The 21,938-nt window shown below is 35.1% G+C and overlaps 1 protein-coding gene across 4 annotated transcripts in view; it reads right to left on the bottom strand.

Moving 5' to 3' along the window:
* Positions 1–21,938, bottom strand: part of LOC128989947 (sialic acid synthase-like) — a 123,326-nt gene that overhangs the window by 12,726 nt on the left and 88,662 nt on the right. The gene's annotated exons all lie outside the window — the stretch shown is intronic.

Raw genomic sequence — 21,938 nt, 5'->3', positions numbered from 1 at the left:
TCAGTTCATCAGTATTCATCAACCGCTATGAACACGGCTGCACAATTACTAGCAGATTCAGTCAAAAAAGTTATTCAACCAACCTCTCTTTGCCGCCAACAACTACCAAACTTTAGTGGTAGACCAGATGAGTGGCCTATGTTCTTTTCTGCATTTTGAAAATACCGTAAAATTGTATTCTGATGATGACAATCTAGCTAGACTTAGAAACTGTCTTGAAGGCTTCGCCTTCAAAATGGCGAAACCTCTTTTTTTGTTTCCAGTTAAAACTTGCATGCCATAATGAAAACGTTAAATGTGCGTTTCGGTAAACCCGAGTTTATCATGAATAAGCTCTATGAGTCTATGATGAACCAAACTAGAATGCTAGCCCCTGTAACAGAAGACGATATTGTTGGCCTCATAGAATTTTCTACAACCATTCTTAACTTTACCTCTACAGCTGAGTCCCTTCATATGGAGTACTACTTGACCTCAACTACTCAGTGAACTGTTAGGAAAATTGCCTTATCAAATGAAGTACCTACCATTGGGCTCAACATGTGAACAGTATGTGTTTAAGTAGACCTAGCCTAAGTGATTTTTCAGATTGGTTAGAGAGACAATGTTCTATCATGAGTATCTATTTTCATCCAAACAAGGAAGTCCCGACTAGAAAGAAAAATGACTTCAAACCTGAGTTGACCAACTCTTCAAAAGCAGCAGTTCCCGCAGTTGGCCCACTTACCTGCGAGTTCTGTGGTGGTAAGCAGGAAAATGACAAATGCTCTATACTTCGGAAAGCTGATATTTCCGATAGGTGGAAAATAGTAGGTGAGAAAAAGCTATGCTTTTCATGTTTCAAACGACATCAACTTAAATTTTGTAAATCTAAAGGAGCTTGTAGTATAAACGGTTGTAAGCTGTACCATCACCGTCTCTTACATAACTCCAATCTTGAACGACCTCCAATGAAAAGAAATGAGGGAGAGTTAAAATCTAAATCTAGAGATGAAATAATCTGTAATCATTTTAAAATAACACATCAAACCGTGTTTTGCTTCGTGTTTGTCCTGTCACGTTGTACGGTCCCAAGTCCCAGGTAGATACTTATGCCCTGTTAGACGACGGCTCGACTGTATCACTTCTGGATTCATCAATTGCCGATGAACTTGGTATCAAGGGTGAGAAATCCTTTGAATTAGAGAAATATGGAGAAACTAAATCATATAACCCGAAATTGTCAAAAGAAGAAGAACGTGGAGTATCAATCCTTGAGGATACCATAAAGAAAACAGGAGATCGTTATAAAGTTGGTCTTTTATGGAAAGATGGCAAATTTAATTTTCCTTTAAGCTATGACAATGCTCTGAGAAGATTAAATAATCTTGAAAAGAAAATGGAAAGAGATCTGGAATTTAAAGAAGCTTACACCACCAAGATTGGCGAATATATCGAAAAAGGATATATTACAAAACACAGCCCTGAAAAAGCTGCTATCATAACAGGTCGAACATTCTATCTACCCCACTTTGGAGTATCGAACCCGAACGAACCTAACAAAATAAGATTGGTTTTCGATGCTGCTGCTAAATCTCACGGAGTCTCGTTCAATGATGCACTACTCAGTGGCCCTGACTATTTGAATCCATTGAACGTCTGTGCTGTTGAAATTCCGGTTAGGAAAATTCGCTATCGTGGGAGATATAAAGGAGATGTTTTACCAGGTGAATATAAGAGATGAAGACGTTGACTCGCAAAGATTTCTGTGGCGAAAAGACAAAAAAAAATCACCAGATACCTACATCATGAAAGCAATGACCTTCGGAGCAACATGTTCACCAGCTCTGCACTGTTTGTTGTAAACCACAATGCAAGACAGTTTCAATCTTTGTATCCTGAAGCTGGTAATTCTATACTGACTAAAGAATATATGGACAACCTGCTAGATTCGACCAACACAGAAGAGGAAGCTAAACGATGTGTTCAAGAAATAATTGAGATACATAGAGCTGGAGGGTTCCAAATTTGTAACTGGATGTCTAATTCAAAACAAGTACGGTACTTTCGAAAATTCCTGAAAACCTGAAAGCCAGCCAAGCCAAACACTTGATGCCCGATACTCGACTTCCTACAGAACGAGTACTTGGATTATGGTGGGACGCTGAATCCGACTGCTTTGTGTTCCATCGCAATATCGAAAAACTTGAATTTCTCGAATCTGAGAATCCGACGAAACGAGAGATTCTTAAAGCAGCTATGTCAATTTTCGATTCTCTAGGTCTGATTGTCCCTACCACAGTAAAAGGGAGACTACTGGTTCAGGATGTATGGAGAACAAAACTAGGTTGGGATGATGTTGTGACACCTGAACTTAGTCTGAAGTGGAAAGCCTGGATGGATGAAGACAAAAGAACTATTCCACCTGAAGTTGACGACTTGGCAATAGTAGACGAAGACATTGCACGTCCTGGCCCTTTGGAAGAATATCTGCCCTATACCCCGGTTGAGATGGACAAGTAAGAGTTGTTGACATCACAACACCAAAAGGTACTTTTTTTCATCCGATGACAAAAATTGCCATTCTACCTGAAGAGGGAAAAGATGTTAATGACTAATTTCAAATATATATATGACCATTGATTAATCTTTATATTTCTGCTGTATGATTTGTTTGTGAAGATTAATTATCACATGTTTTAATATTGTTAAATGAGTAAATAAATAGTTATTGAAATGTTGTACTGAAATTGACTATTCTTTTATTTGTCTTTGATAATTGACAATTTAATAATTGGGATATCAGAAACGGTAAGAAATAGAGAAAACTTTCTTATGGAACACCCTATATTTTATCATTTTTTCAATTTAAAAACCTTTTTATTCTTGACATTTTTTTCAAAAACCCAGTTACAGCCTACAAAAAATTACTTAGTGTATTACCAGTGTACATTTTGCATCATGTAGCTCCTAAATGAGTATGTTTGAAGATTAAATTAGTCTTAAAATTGGATCTAAATTTCAAAAAGACCATAAAATACACAGTTTTACAATTTAAAAGCTTGCTGCCATTTTGGAAAATGGCTGCAATTTTTGAAATAATAGAATCAATATTTTGTACATATTTTACATATGTGGTCATTCTGGAATGTGGATGAAATTTTAAGACTTATTTACTCTTCCCATTTTCGCTATAAACCAAATCGTTTAGGAGCTACATGATGCAAAATGTACAAGAGAAGTAATTTTTTCATAGGCTGTAACTCGTAAACGAGTGATTTATGGAAAAAATGACACGATTAGAAAAGTTTTTAAATTGCATCATAGATAAAACATACTCCCTTAGTAGATTTCTCATCCTTATGGAACAGCTGAAGACAATGTTATTGTTAGTTCATGTACGGTTTATGTAGAGGTCGGGTTTTGTTTACAATTTATTTCCCGTTATTACAGCCAATTAAAACCTCGTTTAACCAAATAATACGATATAATCATAAACAATAACTTGTCCCCTAGTTATATAACCAAACAGTAAAGCACAAATCAAGAAATTAACCCTAAGATAATGGAAACAAAGTTTCATCGACACTAGCGCCTTTGTGTCACGTACATGAACTAGACACGTAAAACGTGCTTCAAAATTTACAATGGGATGAGAAGTCTACTTGTGTTGGTTAGTCTATGATAGCATGTTCAATCCGAAAACATGATAAAATATGTATGGTGTTCCTTAGGAACTTTCAAAGTTGGCCACCATATTTGAAAATGGCGGCTGAATAAAAAAAAACTAAATTCATATTTTTAACTTCCACAAAAAATAAAGGAATGTCCCCCATTTAAAGTTTACTATAATTCTTTCCGTTTCCGGTATCCCAATGGTGGCCTCCTTGAGTTGATCACCCTGAATATACCTCAATTTAGTACCCATTTCGTACTATTTTATTGTACCTTAATTGAAAAAAATTGTCCCTCCAAAGAAACCCAAGTTACAGTAAAGGGTAGGTGTAAATGACCCCTTAGCCCGGCCATGTTGTAATTTGTAGTTATGAGGTATAGTAAGCTACTGTTTAGATTTTTTCATGCCCCACCTCCTCAGTCCACAACCTAGGATGCTAGATTCCAGCCGGAAACTGTTTTACACATTATTTTAGGCTAGTCCTAGAGGGTTGCTGCATTATCACGTAGATAACATCCATTATAATTATTGGTTGGATTTACCACTACATCAGCTCGCTCCCATGCTACTTTTTAGGGGGTAGCGGATTTTTATCCCCCTGGGCAAAACTGACGTCACAAATCAGGGGGTAAAATTCCGACCGCAAACTTTTCAGCTATACAAAATCAGTTTTATGGATTAAAGGTAGATTTAAACGTTGTCCATCTATACCGTACTGATTTTGTCCAAGTCGGTGTTCAAGCGGGATTTTCCCTGACAAATCTTGCAGATTGCACAACAGGTGACACCAATCTCGAAGCTTGAACAATGTGATGTCGTGCAAAAACACCTTTCTTACATATACTGACGTTTGCAACTTTTATCAATACCATTATCAATAAATAAACCCATACAAGTACGGTTGTCTTTGATGGTTATGACGACAAAATCTTAAGAGTCCTTGGAGCCTAGATCTAGATGTTCTAACTCATAGAAGAGTTAAAAAACTACAAAGAACATTTATAATCTCAGAGGATACTAGATATTGCAATTATAATCACTTTGGTGTTTGAACAAATATTTTTGGACGATAAATACCTCTTCAGCAGCTGTTTAAACCCATCCAAGATGGCCGCTAGCCTCCAAGGACTCTTAAATCAAGAAATTATTGCTGGAGGTTCGGCTGGAAAACGAGTATTATTACCCCTATTAAGTTTAGAACCATCAAAAGAAAATTTCCGCCTAAAATTCAAACATCGACAGTTCCCATGTCGAATTGCTTTTGCCATGACCTTCACAAAAATTTATAAATAGGCCCTTGAAGAAGTTGGACTTTATCTGCCAGAGTCCTGATTTCACCATGGGGCATTTTACGTAGCAATGTCAAGATGCCACACTTTTGATAAACTAAAAATAATGGTTAAAGAACAAAGAAACCAAGGTCATCTGGCTTAAGACATAGAGTGTAAATTTACAGAAATCATAATATGGAAAAAGATTCTCCTTTAATATGGTAAAAGTAAGATGAAAATGTTAGCTGGTCTGTCTGTCAGTATTCTTTATTCTCTTAAAACCTTTATTAAAACAGTATCTGAGCTTCAAATTTTTTATTTTTTGTTAATTTAAATCACTCATAAATTTTCTTTTTTTTTTTGTGAAAAGTTAAAGTGTTACCGTATCTACCGTAAATGTCTAAATAATGGCATTGAAATATAGTTTTCGCTACACTACTGTGAAATGACCTGTTTTCGTTACATGTTTGTTACCTGCAAAAATTACTCATGGAATATGGTTTACAACGGTGAAATAAAGTTTAACTAGTTAACCGCCCGCGCTCCGCCACGGGAATATTGTCAGCAATAACAGACATAACAATTAACAAATACTGTTTATCTTTGTATTTTATTTAGGGGTTGCTTAAGTTTTTACATGAAATAGAACTGATAGTTGGCCTGTATAAACTATTTTATGTTAATCAAACCAATATATAAGTTTAACCAAATTAATGTTTTATATTAATTCGAGTTAGACTTTAAACTGGTTTTTGTTAATTACATTTGTTTTATGGAATAAATATAGTCACTTACATGTAAATCACGCATCAGCCGTTGGTAGCATTTCACGAACCTTTGACCCATTCTGTGAGTAACAGCTGTGTTTACGTCGTATATATAAAGTTGGGCATACTTTGGTTCAATGTTAGAGTATTAACGGTCCAATCCGATGGTAAAGGGAGTCCCGGATCTTAAAATTATATAGACTACCACTACCTACCAGAAAGATGTTTATGCAAGTGAGACTCAGAACTCGCCATTTCAAATGCAGAGTTGTGTGATAGTACCATTATTCAAATAGTTGTTTTTTTCTTTTGACCCTCACTACTTTATTTCAAGTCGTTGTAGCCACATTGATAAGTTTTTCCTTAAACTCAAAATGTTGATAAGGAGCTCATTTTACCTTCCCCTTTTGACAACATAAGGAGAATATACTTGTGTCCTTGTTAGTCTGATCTGACTCTAAATTCTTAGATTTGCTGTAGTGACGAATCCAAATTTAACTAACCCAATTCAAAGAGTTCAAGGTGTTTTTTGTAGGGACTTCCAGAGTACATTTAACAACATTACTCTTTACTTGTTTGGTTCGATGGTTCTCTACATGTTTTTTTGTCGTTTTGCATGTCTCTTTACGCTCGGTTGAGGATTACCTTTTCTTTTTCTTTTTGTACTTTTCACACCCTGGAGTTAACGATAATGCTTTATAACGCTGTGATGACCCGAGTCAACATTGCCATTAAACATAAAGTCATATACTTCTTCGCCAGACTCGAAATCGTAAGTATCACAGTTTCTCAAGCAACTTCCCTGTATACTAAAAAAAATATTTAGGGTATAGTTCACTGATAAATTGTAGTTCCGCGTATCCCAGCGTACTCACACCACCAACACCACCACCACCATCTCAGCGTATGTCAGCGTGAGAAGGTAAAATTTGGTCCTGCTGAACGTCAAACCCTGATCTTGAGTAAGATTAATCACTTAAGATAAAAGGTTTGTATGTTTCCCACTCATTAACATTTATCTGTACAACTTGTAAGTTAATTTCCCTATGATTGTTCTGGTGGCTATCTATACTATTATATAAAAATCTAATGGTGTCTGTCTGTATGTGTGTTACTAATAGATGCAAAAACTACTAAACCAACTGGGCTTAAATTTTACAAAAATATAGCTACCATACCAAGGACCATTATAGGACTATTCACATTTCGATACTGACCGTAGGCTTTGCCCCTTTGGCTTTAAAAGCTCTGTGGTGAACATTTTAAAAGTAAATATTGATAGGCCTCCATGGCTGCGATGAGAACACTAACAATGTTTGTTTACATTTCCTTTGACATTTAAATGTAAACAAGAAGAACTGCTAAACTGCATATATCACAATTTCAGACAGCTGATACAAAGAAATTAAATATAATATTTTCCATAACTATGAGGTAGGTTTATTTTAATCTAACCTTTTATCATGGATTATTTATTCTAAAACTATGTCAATGATTATATAGAAAAAAACTGATTCTATAACCGTTGCTGTATCAACTCCGGCTCTGCTTTGGATTTTTTAAAGCGTCTAAGTTATGAAAATAATGTTATTGATATGTTTTCATGGAAACAGTATGCAAATTACAATAAATATATGTTTTGTATGAATTTGGAGGCTGATTTTAATAAATCCTAACTACTTAACATGTGTTAGATTAACTTAACATAACTTGCACATCACATTGTTTTTTATATGTATATTTAGGTAAATTAAGTTATTGTGTTTTGCTAAAACTATGCTTTAATTTATCTAAAGAATATAATCTATAACAACTAAATTGTACGTTGATTTTTGTTTTCTCTGTTGTATATGTGTAACTATATTTAATTATCAAATGGTAATACAAAATACTCTTATTTTATCTTAACATAGCTTTCAGTTCACATTTACTTTATTTGATACTTTAATTATTTGTGTTTTGCCACACCACTGATTAAATTAAACCAAGGAAAATATCAAAACTAAGCAGTACACAGTGTTCTTTTGTTTCTAAAATTAATGAAATATCTGTTACTATGTTTACTTAATGGTAAGTGTGAAAATGTAAAGGCAATGGACATGGAACTAACTAAAAGAACTGGTTTAAGATGTTAGTTAATATTTTTGTAGAGTAGAATCAGAGATGCAATGAAACATATACTGTATTTGCTATTACATTTTTTAGTCCTTGATGCTTTGATAATCATATTAGTTTTGTCTGCTGTCTTTAATGCTAAATTATTTGTTTAACATTTTTTATAATACCACTAGATATAGTTTCTTTAATATTTCAAAAGACTGTATTGATAAGGCACAGCAATATTTCTAAAGCTTATAACAGCTTACTTAGTTTTGATAATGATTTATTGTGAGTGAAGAAACTGAAGATGGAAGAATTTGTGATTTAATATAAAGAAGAGTGAAATTAAAAAAAAAAAAATGTTCATTTAAATTTAATAATTAGTATTTTTGCAACTTCCAAATTGAAATTTAAAATGTCAATAATAAATTAAAAGATATGTTATTAAGGGAGATGAAGCTAAATCATGTATGTCAAAGTTTTATTCAAATATTTGGCCAGTTTTTCTTATATCAGCCTACACAGGATTTAAAATTAATCAAAACCAAAATGGTGGTATCCACTACTTACCAGATTTAAAAGTCATAACTTAAACGTTTCTATTAAGGCTATAAAAGTTGAATTTTGTTTCTAAAAGCGTTGGCGGATGTGTAACTATTATATGCAACAGATAAGGGCCGGATTTCCCAATAGGCCCAGTAGGCCCGGGCCTATGGGCGCAAGCTCCCAGAGGGCGCACGGCCGAGAGGAAAAATATTTTTTTCATATCTAAAAATATAATAAATAGCCATGGCTTAAAATATTTTTTGCAAGTTGATAAAAAAAACTCTTGTTAATAAAGCATTATAATTTTGAAACTCATTGGGAGAAATAATTGTTAGAATATTTAAACTATTTTTCAACATTACGCATCAATTTCGTTACAACATTTGTAACAAACATTGGTTATGGAGTAGGCTGTATAGGGATGTTGTCGAGCGCCTGAGCGGTACGCTTTGTATTGCCTCTGTACTCTTTGCACTGCCACTATGCTGCCTCGGGGTCGGCACTACTGATCAGAGTGATTAGGGGGGCATGCGTGTTACCACCCTCACCTCACATAAAGGAAATTTATTAACTAATCTTTTGATCAGTTTACAACAACCTGCAGGGTCAAGTTAAAATATATAAAACGTTTTGTTGAATATTAAAAATACGATAAGTTTACCTTTAAAATTCAATAACGAAAAAATATTTATCTGAGTTTGCAACAGGCTTTAGAAAAATTTAATCCCCTCCAAAGCACCAATAATGGTGTCATTTTCTCCTCAGCTCAGACCTGATGATAATTATGGTTTCCGGACTATTGCTTTGTTTTGCTTTGCAAATATAATCTGGATGCAGTACTACCATAGATTAACTATAAACTCAAGTCGACTTCTTACCATATTGTTAATTCTAAATATTTTTTTCATGTCTAGTTCATGTTGGTAACACTGGAAGTTAGTTTTGACGTAATCTTGTTTCTATTATTTTAGGGATAGTTCTATCATAGATAAATCATACTCCTAGTCTATGGTTCTATGTTGTGTGTTTAATTTCTTGTAATATAACCATGGTTATTAAATTTACTTATTGTTCTAGTATGGAATAGATTGTAAATAAATACTTGTTAAAAAAATATATATAACCAGGGTACGACCTATTGTTTATGCTTAGATCGTTTTATTTTGGACAAACTAGGTTTTAAAAATAACCTCAATAAAAAGAATTGATTTCAGCTAATCCCTAAGGATGACAAATCTACTAAAGGAGTATGTTTAATCTATGGTATCACATACAATTATGGAGTTCATGTTTTGGGGCCTGAAATCGGAAACAATGGACATGCTTTTTTGCAGGAATGCTCTGTGCGTTGGTTTTTTTTGTTTCGATCCCACAAGCATGAGCATTTGCTAAAAACATAAAATTGCCAAAAGTGTTTAAGACGGCATTTTGTTAAGGCTAGCCAAGACAATTCTTAAAAAAACTTGAAATGATAAAATTCTGACGATGAGTGGTGTTCAAGCAATTAACATAGGCCTATGCATGATATAGTTTTTAATAAAGGTTTGTAGAAAAGAAACTGTGACCAGAATAGGGGGCGGAAATACTATTGGGCCTAGGGGCGCCAAAATGCTAAATCCGGCCCTGGATGTAAACATTAAAATGTTTCTATTTTGTGTCATCTTCCCGTTGCAAAGCACGGGTAGAACAGCTAGTAGAGAATAAATTATATTGATCAAAACAATAAGGTTCCGTCCCTACTAAGGGTATTATTTCACATTCCATACTCAAACTAAAACTCAATTACCACTTTCCTTCAGATCACTTCGCAGGAAAACTAATTAAAACATTTCAAAAATACAAAATGTACACCAAAATATACAAATAATGTTCAAATACATTATAAATAATACATTGTGGTGTAAAAAGCTAACAAATACACTTTTCCTGGATCAAAATTGTGTGTTTATAAACAGGAACTCCTACATTAATAATTACATGGGTCTGACTTAGGGGAGGTACGAATGAGGCATTTAGTTCGAAATTCGTCCGTGAACAGCGCTGTAGTAGAGAGCACTTTGGCAATGAACGTTTACTAATCGCAAAAATAGTTCTGTTCATAAAATAAAATTATAAATGTCTCAAATTCAATTTTATTATTTTTTTAATTATAAAATTAAACTATCATACCCTAACCGAACTAACCAAACTTGCTGATAAAGAAATAATATAACAAAAGTTTAGTAATCGGAAAAATAAGCTCAATTTAAATTTTATAATGACTTAATAATAAAATTAAACTGTTATAATCGAACCAAACCAACCAAACTTGCTGATAATAAAAAAATCTTGGACAAAAAGTTAATACTACCAGTAGGATTCGAACCCGGGACCTACAGTATATCAGCCCGGCACGCTAACTATTAGACCACCGAGGCCGATGGCTACCGACCGTTTTGTTACGGTAATGGCGTTCCCTCAGCTAATAAGAAGGCCACAGCTGTCATCGTAGCCTCTTCTATACCTCCCCTGAGTAAATACCTAATTACATACTGAAAGTGAGGTTATAAAAATAATAACAAATAAATATCTGACAAACATTAACCAGCTGACGAATAATTTATAAACTGTGTATTGTATTCTTCAATAAGAATTGTATTGACTCGACCTTTGAAGGGCTGTAGGTCGTAGCCCTTAGAAAAAACGTAAATTCTAAGGAAGTTCGGCAAATCTACAAACTATCCCCTTTAATTTGAGACATAAATCTTGTGGATCGGTCCAGTAATTATTGAGAAAACAGTGTTACAACTGTGTATTAAATATATAGATATACGAAAGTAATGTACAGGGAGCGGCAAAATGATCTGACGGTTTTCTTTGCCGCCCTGTCGAGCGAATGAGTGGCGTAGGGTGGTGGGAATAGGGGCGTTACAAAGCCAACGTGTGAACATTTTTAGTAGCCATGGAGCCGTGGGATAGCTGAGAAACATGTATTTGTAGTAGAAGTGTTTTTAAAAGTGGAAATTCCTGTGTAGCTGTTCAGTACACTTTTCAATATGGGTCCAAGGGGAAAAGTCCCAACTCTAAAAACCATTTTGCTGTGAGTAGGTAGCTTTAGAGCTACTAGTATAGCATTGAAAAAAGTCAAAAGGCTGTCCAATGTCAGCTCGGACACCAGAGAGCGCCGAGAGAGTGAGATACGCTGTGGAAGTTAGTCCTCAGCAGCCTAAACGTAAATAAGCTGCAGCTCTGCACTTGTCTGGCCGCTCAGTAGAAGAGTATTACAATACCATCTGCATTTTCATTCATACAAAATGGCAATCGTGCAACTGCAACAGTTGAAGCCCAGTGGCTATGCAAAGCGCATCTCTTTTTGAGAACAAGTAGTGATGACAAAGTTGTCATTATGAGTGACGAATCACACTTTCAATCACGCCACATAGTCTTTCTCACTCTCTTTAGTTTCACACCACGTAGTCAGATTTTAGTTTCAATGCTGAACTAGTAGCTCTAAAGTTAGCCTACCCACCTACAGCAAAATGGTGTTTCGAGTTGGGACTTTTCTTCATTGACCCACATTGAAACGTGTACTGAACAGCTACACAGGAATTGCCACTTTAAAAAACACTTCTACAACAAAGTCATAGTGCTCAGCTGTCCCACGGCTCCGTGGCTACTAAAAATTGTCACACGTTGGCTTTGTAACGCCTCTATTCCCACCACCCTACGCCAATCACTCACTTGACAGGGCAGCAAAGAAAACCGTCAGATCATTTTGCCGCTCCCTGTATAATATCTATTTTTTTGGATTTTGCTGATGTAAACAAACAAATATTTGTAATTGTTTTGTCAACTGTTTTAATTTTCAACAACCAAAACTGTACAACCAAAGTAAATATTAACTGTTTGTTGTAAAGTAAATATTAACGTTTTATAACATGAAAAATAGTGAAAATACAATATGTAGTGCAAAGAAAATCATGAATGTTATCACAGGTCAAATTCAAAACATCTATCTATCTATTATATTATTAAAGTGATACAACCCAATTTTATGTAAACGGTTAAGGCCATTAACAAAATACAAATATGTATAGACATATGACACATCAAAATGAAGCTTATAGTGTGTAGATTTGTCGAAAAGTGTTGATATGGACACTTCCAAAGTTTAAATTATTTTATTTTATTTAGTTAATGGAACCGCTGGTCAATGCAATAAATTGGTGTTTGTTTATTTACTCGAATACTATGTTAGTGATGCTTTATTTACATGGAGAAAATATGTGCATTATTCAGTAAGAGGGTTATGTTTGGTTAAAAAAGGTACCGGTAGTAAAAGTTTGGTAGAATATTGCTTACATTTTTATTTGTAATTTATATAGCTACATAAAAAGAGGCTTGACTGAAATTTAAGAATTATGGTAAAACATCTAATTCATAAAGCATCAATAATAATGAATTGATGCTATTGCTACATTTAGGTATGTTGATATTTTTAGCGAATTTCCCTATAGGGAAGTAGCTATTACCGTAGGTCTCATGGTAAGACTTAGGCCCGGGACCGATTTACTTTTTCATTTTGATGTCCCCAGAGGCCAAAAACACCATTCGTTCAAATTTTTATATATGTATATATATATATATAGATATATATCCTATACTCTAATACGAGCAATGTTTGCTTGTATGTATGTATGCTTGCTTGCACAAAGATCTCGAAAACGGTTCCGACGATTTTCTTCAAATGTTGTAAATAGTTTAATTCTGGCCTAAAAACGAGTTTACTGCAGTTAGAACTGCCAACAAAAATCTAATTACGTAGAAAAATGAAACTGAAAATCACATTTTTTTAACATTAGTCTTATGGGTTGCTAGGTAACCTTGTTGGCTGAATTAAATAACAAGGAAAAAGTAAACAAAAGACTTGAAGTTGTAGCATGTGTTCATAATAAGCCAACTACCCACAGTATACTAGCAAATTACAAATACAGTACAAAAGGAAAAACATCATTTAGCAAAGATTATACTGAAGATTACTCGATACATTGTAGTCAAGGGTAGCAGTGAGAAGTCTGGGATCTGTTTATGACGATTAGATAAGGGTATGGGCAATCCTAAAATGCTATGGAAAGGGAGGGAATCAGGTCCGTGACGTAGGAAGTGGTGAAGGAAGTAGTCAAGGCGAGTAGTCCGGAGCGTGGGAACTGTTCATGACGATTAGATAAGGGTATGGGCAATCCTAAAATGCTATGGGAAGGGAGGGAAACAGGTCCGTGACGAAGGAAGGTGTTAAGGAATTAGTCAAGGCGAGCAGTCCGGAGTGTGGGGACTGTTTATTACGATAAGATCAGGGTATCTGCAATCCTAAAATGCTATGGGAAGGGAGGGAAACAGGTCCGCGACGTAGGAAGTGGTGAAGGAAGTAGTCAAGGCGAGTAATCCGGAGTGTGGGAACTGTTTATGACGATTAGATTAAGGTATCTGCAATCCTAAAGTGCTATGGGAAGGGAGGGAAACAGGTCCGTGACGAAGGAAGGTGTTAAGGAATTAGTCAAGGCGAGCAGTCCGGAGTGTGGGGACTGTTTATTACGATAAGATCAGGGTATCTGCAATCCTAAAATGCTATGGGAAGGGAGGGAAACAGGTCCGCGACGTAGGAAGTGGTGAAGGAAGTAGTCAAGGCGAGTAATCCGGAGTGTGGGAACTGTTTATGACGATTAGATTAAGGTATCTGCAATCCTAAAGTGCTATGGGAAGGAAGGAAAACAGGTCCACGACGTAGGAAGGTGTTAAGGAAGTAGTCAAGGCGAGCTGTCCAGAGTGTGGGAACTGTTTATGACGATTAGATAAAGGTATGGGCAATCCTAAAATGCTATGGGAAGGGAGGGAAACAGGTCCGTGACGTAGGAAGTGGTGAAGGAAGTAGTCAAGGCGAGCTGTCCGGAGTGTGGGAACTGTTTATGACGATTAGATTAAGGTTTCTACAATCCTAAAATGCTATGGGAAGGGAGGAAAACAGGTCCGCGACGTAGGAAGTGGTGAAGGAAGTAGTCAAGGCGAGTAGTCCGGAGCGTGGGAACTGTTTATGACGATTAGATAAGGGTATGGGCAATCCTAAAATGCTATGGGAAGGGAGGGAAACAGGTCCGTGACGAAGGAAGTGGTGAAGGAAGTAGTCAAGGTGAGCTGTCTGGAGCGTGGGAACTGTTTATGATGATTGGATTAAGGTATTTGCAATCCAAGAATGCTATGGAAAGGGAGGAAAACAGGTCCGCGACGTAGGAAGTGGTGAAGGAAGTAGTCAAGGCGAGTAGTCCGGAGTGTGGGAACTGTTTATGACGATTAGATTAAGGTTTCTACAATCCTAAAATGCTATGGGAAGGGAGGAAAACAGGTCCGCGACGTAGGAAGTGGCGAAGGAAGTAGTCAAGGCGAGCTGTCCGTAGTGTGGGAACTGTTTATGACGATTAGGTTAAGGTATCTGCAATTCTGAAATGCTATGGGAAGGGAGGGAAACAGGTCAATGACGTAGGAAATGGTGTAGGACGTAGTAAAGACGAGCTGTCCGGAGTGTGGGAACTGTTAATAACGATTAGATTAAGGTATCTACAATCCTAAAGTGCTATGGAAATGGAGGGAAACAGGTCCATGACGTAGGAAATGGTGTAGGACGTAGTAAAGGCGAGCTGTTTGGAGTTTGGGGAAGGATCTATGTGTCTCCAATACAGTACTAAGACTGCTTTCAGAGTGGACTAATGATTTTCCCCGAGCAAAGCTCGGTCCCCAGGTACTATAGATTTATATATATATGTGTCCGTGAACACGATAACTTGAGTAATTTTTATCCGATTTTGATGAAATTTGGTTTGAAGGTGTAAGGCGGGATAAACTTGAATGAGTTCGCGATCCAGCATGATCGGACCATGGGAACAGGGTTTTATGGGGGGTTTTATGGGGTAAAAATTGGTTTTTCTCACTTTTGACCCTCAAAACACAAAATTTCCCGATTTTTCTCTAAACCTTCTTAAAGAGCTTAAAAAAACAAACAATTCAGTATATCAAAGTGTTTTTGTACGGTTATTGGTTACGGAGAAAACTAAAAAAATTGTAAATTTAAAATTCCCATGTTATTCTTATGGAGAATATTTTAAAATGTTGTAGTTTGCTTGTTTATGGATATCTTTTGATCAAACTTGGCAAATGTATTCATTTTCTACTAAGCAATAATTATTTTACTTAAAATACACACTTTATTAGTTTCCTTGTAGCAGCAAACCTAGGTACTCGTTAAACCTAATGTTATTTAAATAGATCGATTGAAAATCAATTCAGCCAAATGGAAATTCGCTTAGACGGCAGGTTTGCTGCGGCGGGGGTATTTTATTATCTATTGACACATAATATAAGTAGGGTTTTGAAAGTAGTTCTACACTTTTAAATCAGTTTATCTATTCAAATTAAATCATAGAGTTACAGTATTTGTAAACACATGTCAGCACCACTTATACACTTGACCGTAATGGCTGTTTTAGAAGTTTAAACCTTATCTAAATACTAGCTGTAACCCGCGGGCTTTGCCCCGATAACTTCTTAATTTTCAAGATGATCTCGTTTGCATGGCTCAATCACGTCCTGGTTGAAGTTCGTTCGCTACGCTCACTCACCTTTAGGTTGGAGCTCGTTCGCTGCGCTCACTTTCCTTCAGGTTAGCTCGTTCGCTACGCTCACTTGCCTTCAGGTTAGCTCGTTCGCTACGCTCACTCGCCTCCAGGTTGAAGTTCGTTCGCTACGCTCACTCACCTTTTGGTTGCAAATTAGCTGTTGTCATAAATGTAAAAGAAATAATAGTGCTAGTGCTGCACCCTGTTGGTAATCCTTGTAACTTTAATGCTATTGAACATCATAGAACAGAACCAACTTGTTTAATTGAAACAGCTGTTAAGATTCATTAATTCCATTTCTCATAAGGTTAACATGGGAAACTCCAGAGCCATTGGGGCGGAGCCCGGAAGGATTTTTGGGATAAAAATATGCCTATATGTTAATCGGGAATATGAGCTATCATCATGCCGAATTTCAGCCCGATCCGACCAGTATTTTTTTCGTTTACTTTTCCCATACACACATACAGCAACCACCTCTTTTTTATAATAGTATAGATTTTAGTGAAATTATAATCATAGGCAAATGGAAATTCGCTCAGTCTATAGATTTGCTGCGGCAGGGAGTTTATTACCGGTACTGACTACTGTTTACACAAAAAAGTGTAAAAAATAAACCTCATAAAACTCAGGATAAGAGCCTAGATTGATAGGGCAATGATTATAGAATCTTAATTATTTCCTATATCCATGAACAATTTTTTTACAACAAATTATCCCCTCTAAAATATTATTACAGCATTTCACAAATATTAGAACAGACTCAGTATATTAGATCATAAACATTAACAAATGAAGTAACTGAAAGAATCATATACTAATGAAATTCAAATTACATTAACATATGGTTTGACAGCTCCATTTAAGTAATGTCAAATAATGTTTACATTCGGGCTAGTGACATCATTATTTTAAATTTATAATCTTTACCCTCTCTGTTCTAATATTCGTGCAGTATTTAATATGTTTGAACCAGCTGTGTGGAAATATGAAATCAACATTCATTTGACAGTTAGTTCTGCTTGTTTACATTTTTAAACTTTGTAGGTTTGTTCTTTGTTACCATGGATACCATCAATCAATATTTACTTTTAAATCTCTCACCTCAAATTTTTGAAAGCCCACGGGGCATAGCCCTAGGACAATATCGAAGCGGGAATAGTTCTATATATATCCTCGGAGCTGTAGCTTCATTTGTGTGCAATTTGAGCCCAGTCGGTTCAGTAGTTTTTGAGATTACCTCATACAAACACACAGACACCACCTCTTCTTTATAATAGTATAGATAAAGAAAACAATTTTACTTTAGTAGGTGATATAACTGAGTTTTTGTTCTAAAATGAATAGTCGATGTGTAACTATTTTATACAGCAGATCTAAAGAACAACATTATTCTCTTCTGTGTTTTCTTCACGTTGCGAAGCACGGGTATATCAGCTCATTATATTATTAAAGTGATACAATCAAATTTTATGTAAACGGTTAAGGACATTTACCAAATAAAAATATGGGCATATATATAACATATAAAAATGTAGCTTAGGTTAGTGTGTAGATTTGCTGAAAAGTATTCATATGGACAAATTTCCTAAGGGCTCTGCCCCACAGGCTGATTTCCAAAGGACTACGCCTGGTATGCTTCTAAAGTTTAAATGATTTAATTTAATTTAGTTATTGAAACAGCTGATCAGTACAATGAACTGGTGTTTGTTTATTTACTCAAAAAAGATGTTTGTGGCGGTGGGGCACATGGAAGATTTCTCAGGTGCCGTTTGACGTCACTAACTGCTGTCGTCAGTAACTGCTGCGTCTGAAGAAACAGACAATTTTAACATTTTTTCCTTATTAAATTAAACTGTCATAACCTAACCAAACTAACCAAACGTGCTGATAATGAAAAAATCGAATGAAGTTTTACTAATCTAAAAAATAGTTTTGTTCATAAAACAAAATTATAAATTCCTAAAATTCAATTTTATAATTTTTTATTATAAAATTAAACTGTCATAACCTAACCAAACCAACCAAACTTGCTGATATGAAAAAAATATTGACAAAAAGTAAATGCTACTAGGGGAGTTCGAACCCGGTACATTCGGATTATCAGCCTGACACGCCATCCACTACACCATCGAGGCCAATGTCTACAAACCATGTCGTTGCGGTAATGGTGTTCCATCAAAGTGACGTCAACAGTTGTAACGTCAAACCGCACCTGAGAAATCTTCCGTGTGCCGTTTTGATGTTTGTGGCGCTTTATATAGATTGAGGAGGGTTATGTTTGGTTTTAAAGGAAGGTTGTATACGTTTTGTAAAGTATTGCTCAAAGTTTCATTTTGTAATTTATATAGTAAGCTACATGTAAAGAGGCTTGACTAAAATTGAAGAATTATGACAAAACATGTCATTCATGAAGCATCAATATGAAGCAATGATGCTATTGCTACACTAAGGTATGCTGTCATATCCTTTTGGATCTATTAACATTAAAAGTAGGGGTTTGATGGTAATTAGGTTTACACTTTTAAATCAGTTTATATTTTCAAAATAAATCATAGAGTTGCTATATTTTAAAACATAAATCAGCACCACTTTAATAGCTCTCTAGGTCACATTTTCTTCCCATTGCAAAGCACGGGTATAGCAGCTTGTTCAAAATAATTTGTCTGACAGAGTTACAACTACAAGATGCACCCAAATCAGTTTAATAGTCAATGATTTAAAGGTTATTGAAAAGCATTAACAAAATTATATTAGATTTATTGTTGTATTGTCCTTTAGCAGCAATAAAGATGTTTATAGTGTTGGAGCGTGGATAATTGATATATTAAATAGTAGCTTGTAGATTCATATAAACAGATTGATAGTGCTTGATAGACATAAATAAACGACCAAACAAAGGTTTTAAGCTCAATGAAAATTGAAAAGCCAATTAAAATTTGAAAGCTTAATTTAATGGCACTTTTCACTTTAAGTAATACTATAGGACCTGCTAAAGATATAATTAATTGGTCTTGAAAAGTTTTCTTTCATTTTGGTATGCTCAAAGCTTGTTTCATTTTATAAAAAAGAAACAGCTTGAAAGAATAATATCACTCATTTTAAGTATTTCTAGGAAGTACTGTGTAGATAGCCCATCAAAAAAAATTGCTTCTTTCATGTCAAATCCCTATTGGTTAAGTTACAAACACTTAACTTTTCTACCACAAATTACTTTATAGAAATTCCTACCTAAAAACTCAAAACAAACTAGTGTTTTACTTTCCCTCCTTATAACGTAGTATGGAGAAAGTATTGTTTTCTCAAAATTTTCAAGTTTGAGTGGATATATCCATTTGAGTCCCCCTGGATCCAAAAAGTGGTTTTTGAAGTGATGTCTGTGTGTCTCTGTGTGTGTGTGCGTCTGGATGTGTACAGAGCTAGAGGCTACACCTGTGGTCCTTGGTGTGTAGGTTCTAATTAATGGTATCTCCAGGTGTTTTTTCATTTTTCTGAAATTTTTATGTTTAATAGAGATTTTCCCATAAAACCCCCATAAAATAACAAAAAATAGGATTTAAGAAAAAAATCCACTTTTGATTTAACTTAGTATGTTATGGTTCTTAAAATTTTGATCTTTTAAAAATCCCTTTGGAATTTTGATTTTTAATGGGGATTTTCCCATAAAACCCAATAAAATTAACGGAAAATCAGATTTTTGGAGAAAAGCTGGTTTTGATCAAAATTAACATGTTATAATTCTAAAGAAAGTAGTACAGAACCCCATTGCTGTATCAATTACAGTTAAAAAGTAATTGCAGCTTTTATGGTTTTATCTTATTTACTCTCACCGCTTATGATAAAAGTTATTGACAGGCTTATGGGAGAAAGTATGTGTCAGGATGCTGATACCGTTTATTTAATCATAAGTAAACAATTTACTTTTTTGCATAATAGCTAAGTTAATGAGTCAATAATTCAGTAGGCTACTGTCATATTCACTTGATAAGCATTGTTGATTTTTGACCAAGTGTGATTTTTATATTGTAAAAAACTAGAAAGAGGAGTCAATGAAATGTAGTTGTCTCTTGAGTCAATCGGGTCCAATATGAATCACAAATTGTTGATATTTATATGCATACACTGTGAATGCAATACTCACTGGTGAATTAACGCCCAAACTAGTGAGTACTACAATACGCAGTACTATCCTGATAATTCAAATTCAAATCTAACAAAAAGTACATAGAGTTCAAAGTTCAATATGTGTACAGATCAAGACAATAATTGTCTTCCTCCACTGTCAATTATTGACAGTGGAGGAATAGAGGAATGCCCCAGGGCTCTGTCCTGGGCCCTTTACTTTTTATCCTTTATACAAATGACTTTACTGGTTTTATAAATGACATCAACATCAAAACCATTATGTACGTAGATGACACAACACTTCTGTTTATAAATGACACAGCAAAAGCCCTATATTCAGTTATTCCATTATGAGGAGAAAGAGCTTGTTGAAGGATTTCCAAGCCAGTTTTGAGGTCATTTAGGTCGTGATTATTGTCCATTAGATGTTGGGCAAATGTAGACTTTTGTTTGTCAGCTTTCGGTTTCGGATGATGCTCCTTACATTTAGTTTTGAAAGTGCGCCCCGTTTTTCCTACATAAACACTAGGACAACTAGCACATTTAATTCTGTATACCCCTGAAATTTACAAAGCACATACAAAAAATGACAATAGCGAACTTATTTTAAATGACAAACTACAATTCAAATCACACATAATTTTCAATAGTATTTTAAGTCAGAGGAAGGATTCAAGACCAAGAGGGCAAAGTACAAATGATAATGCCGCCACTGACACGACACCGCAAGAATGACTCCAGTTAGCTACTTGCTCTTGTGCGGATATGTGTAATCAACAGGCCTGTTTAGTCAAAAAACCCCGTTTATGTTTATGTATGTGTGACAGTTTGTGTTTTAGCGAATTTCCCATATAGGGAATAAGCTATTACCGTAGTACTCATGGTAAGACCTGTAAGCGGGACCGATTTTTTTTCGTTTTGAGGTCCCTAGAGGCCAGAAACACCATTCGTTCAAATTCATATATATATATATATATATATATATATATATATATTTATATATATAGGTATATATATATATATATACTAGCAGAGTACCCATCCTTCGTACGGGGTTGGAATATAAGTATAAAATGCTTATTGCAGTTATACTCAAGCTTTGCGTTTTGCAATAAGAGAGGACACAGTTTGATAAAATTTGCTAAACTAAAATTTGATTTTCACCTAAACAATAGAGAAAAATAAATTATCAACAATTCGCTAAACATCACAAATCATTCATGAAATGAAAAACATAAACATAACTGTAAACAATCCTACTTTGACAGTTCTCATTGCGAATCACAGTTTTTTGTTGCTGCTTAGTTCAAAATAGCTGTTTTCATAAATGCAAGAAAAATATAGTGCTGCACCCTGTATGTAAATATTATAACTTTTTAATGCTTTTCCATATCATAGAACCAACTTTTTTAGTTGAAACAGCTGACTAAATTCTTTAATTCCCTTTAACTATGAATACTCATAAGGTTAACATGGGGAATTACCGAGCCACTGGGGCGGAGCCCGAATGGATTTTTGAGATAAGAATATGCCTATATGTTAATCGGGAATGTAAGCTATCATCATGCCAAATTTCAGCCCAATCCGTCCAGTGGTTTATGCGTGATTGAACTTCAAACACACAAACAAACACACAAACTTTCACATTTATAATATTAGTAAGATATATGTGTGTCCGTTAGCACGATAACTCAAGCAAAATTGATCCGATTTTGATGAAATTTGGTACAAACGTGTAAACCTACGTTTATTCGAACGATTTTGCGATCCAGCATGATCGGGTCATGGGAACGGGGGTTTATGGGGGGTTTTATGGGGTAAAAATAGGTTT

Source organism: Macrosteles quadrilineatus, unplaced genomic scaffold (assembly GCF_028750875.1).
Source record: "Macrosteles quadrilineatus isolate MER2022 unplaced genomic scaffold, UCM_ALF_1.0 Scaffold_1__1_contigs__length_201487025, whole genome shotgun sequence".
NCBI classification, from domain to species: Eukaryota; Metazoa; Arthropoda; class Insecta; order Hemiptera; family Cicadellidae; genus Macrosteles; species Macrosteles quadrilineatus.
The sequence above is the reverse complement of the archived record's forward strand: the minus strand, read 5'-3'. Positions and strand labels throughout refer to the sequence as shown.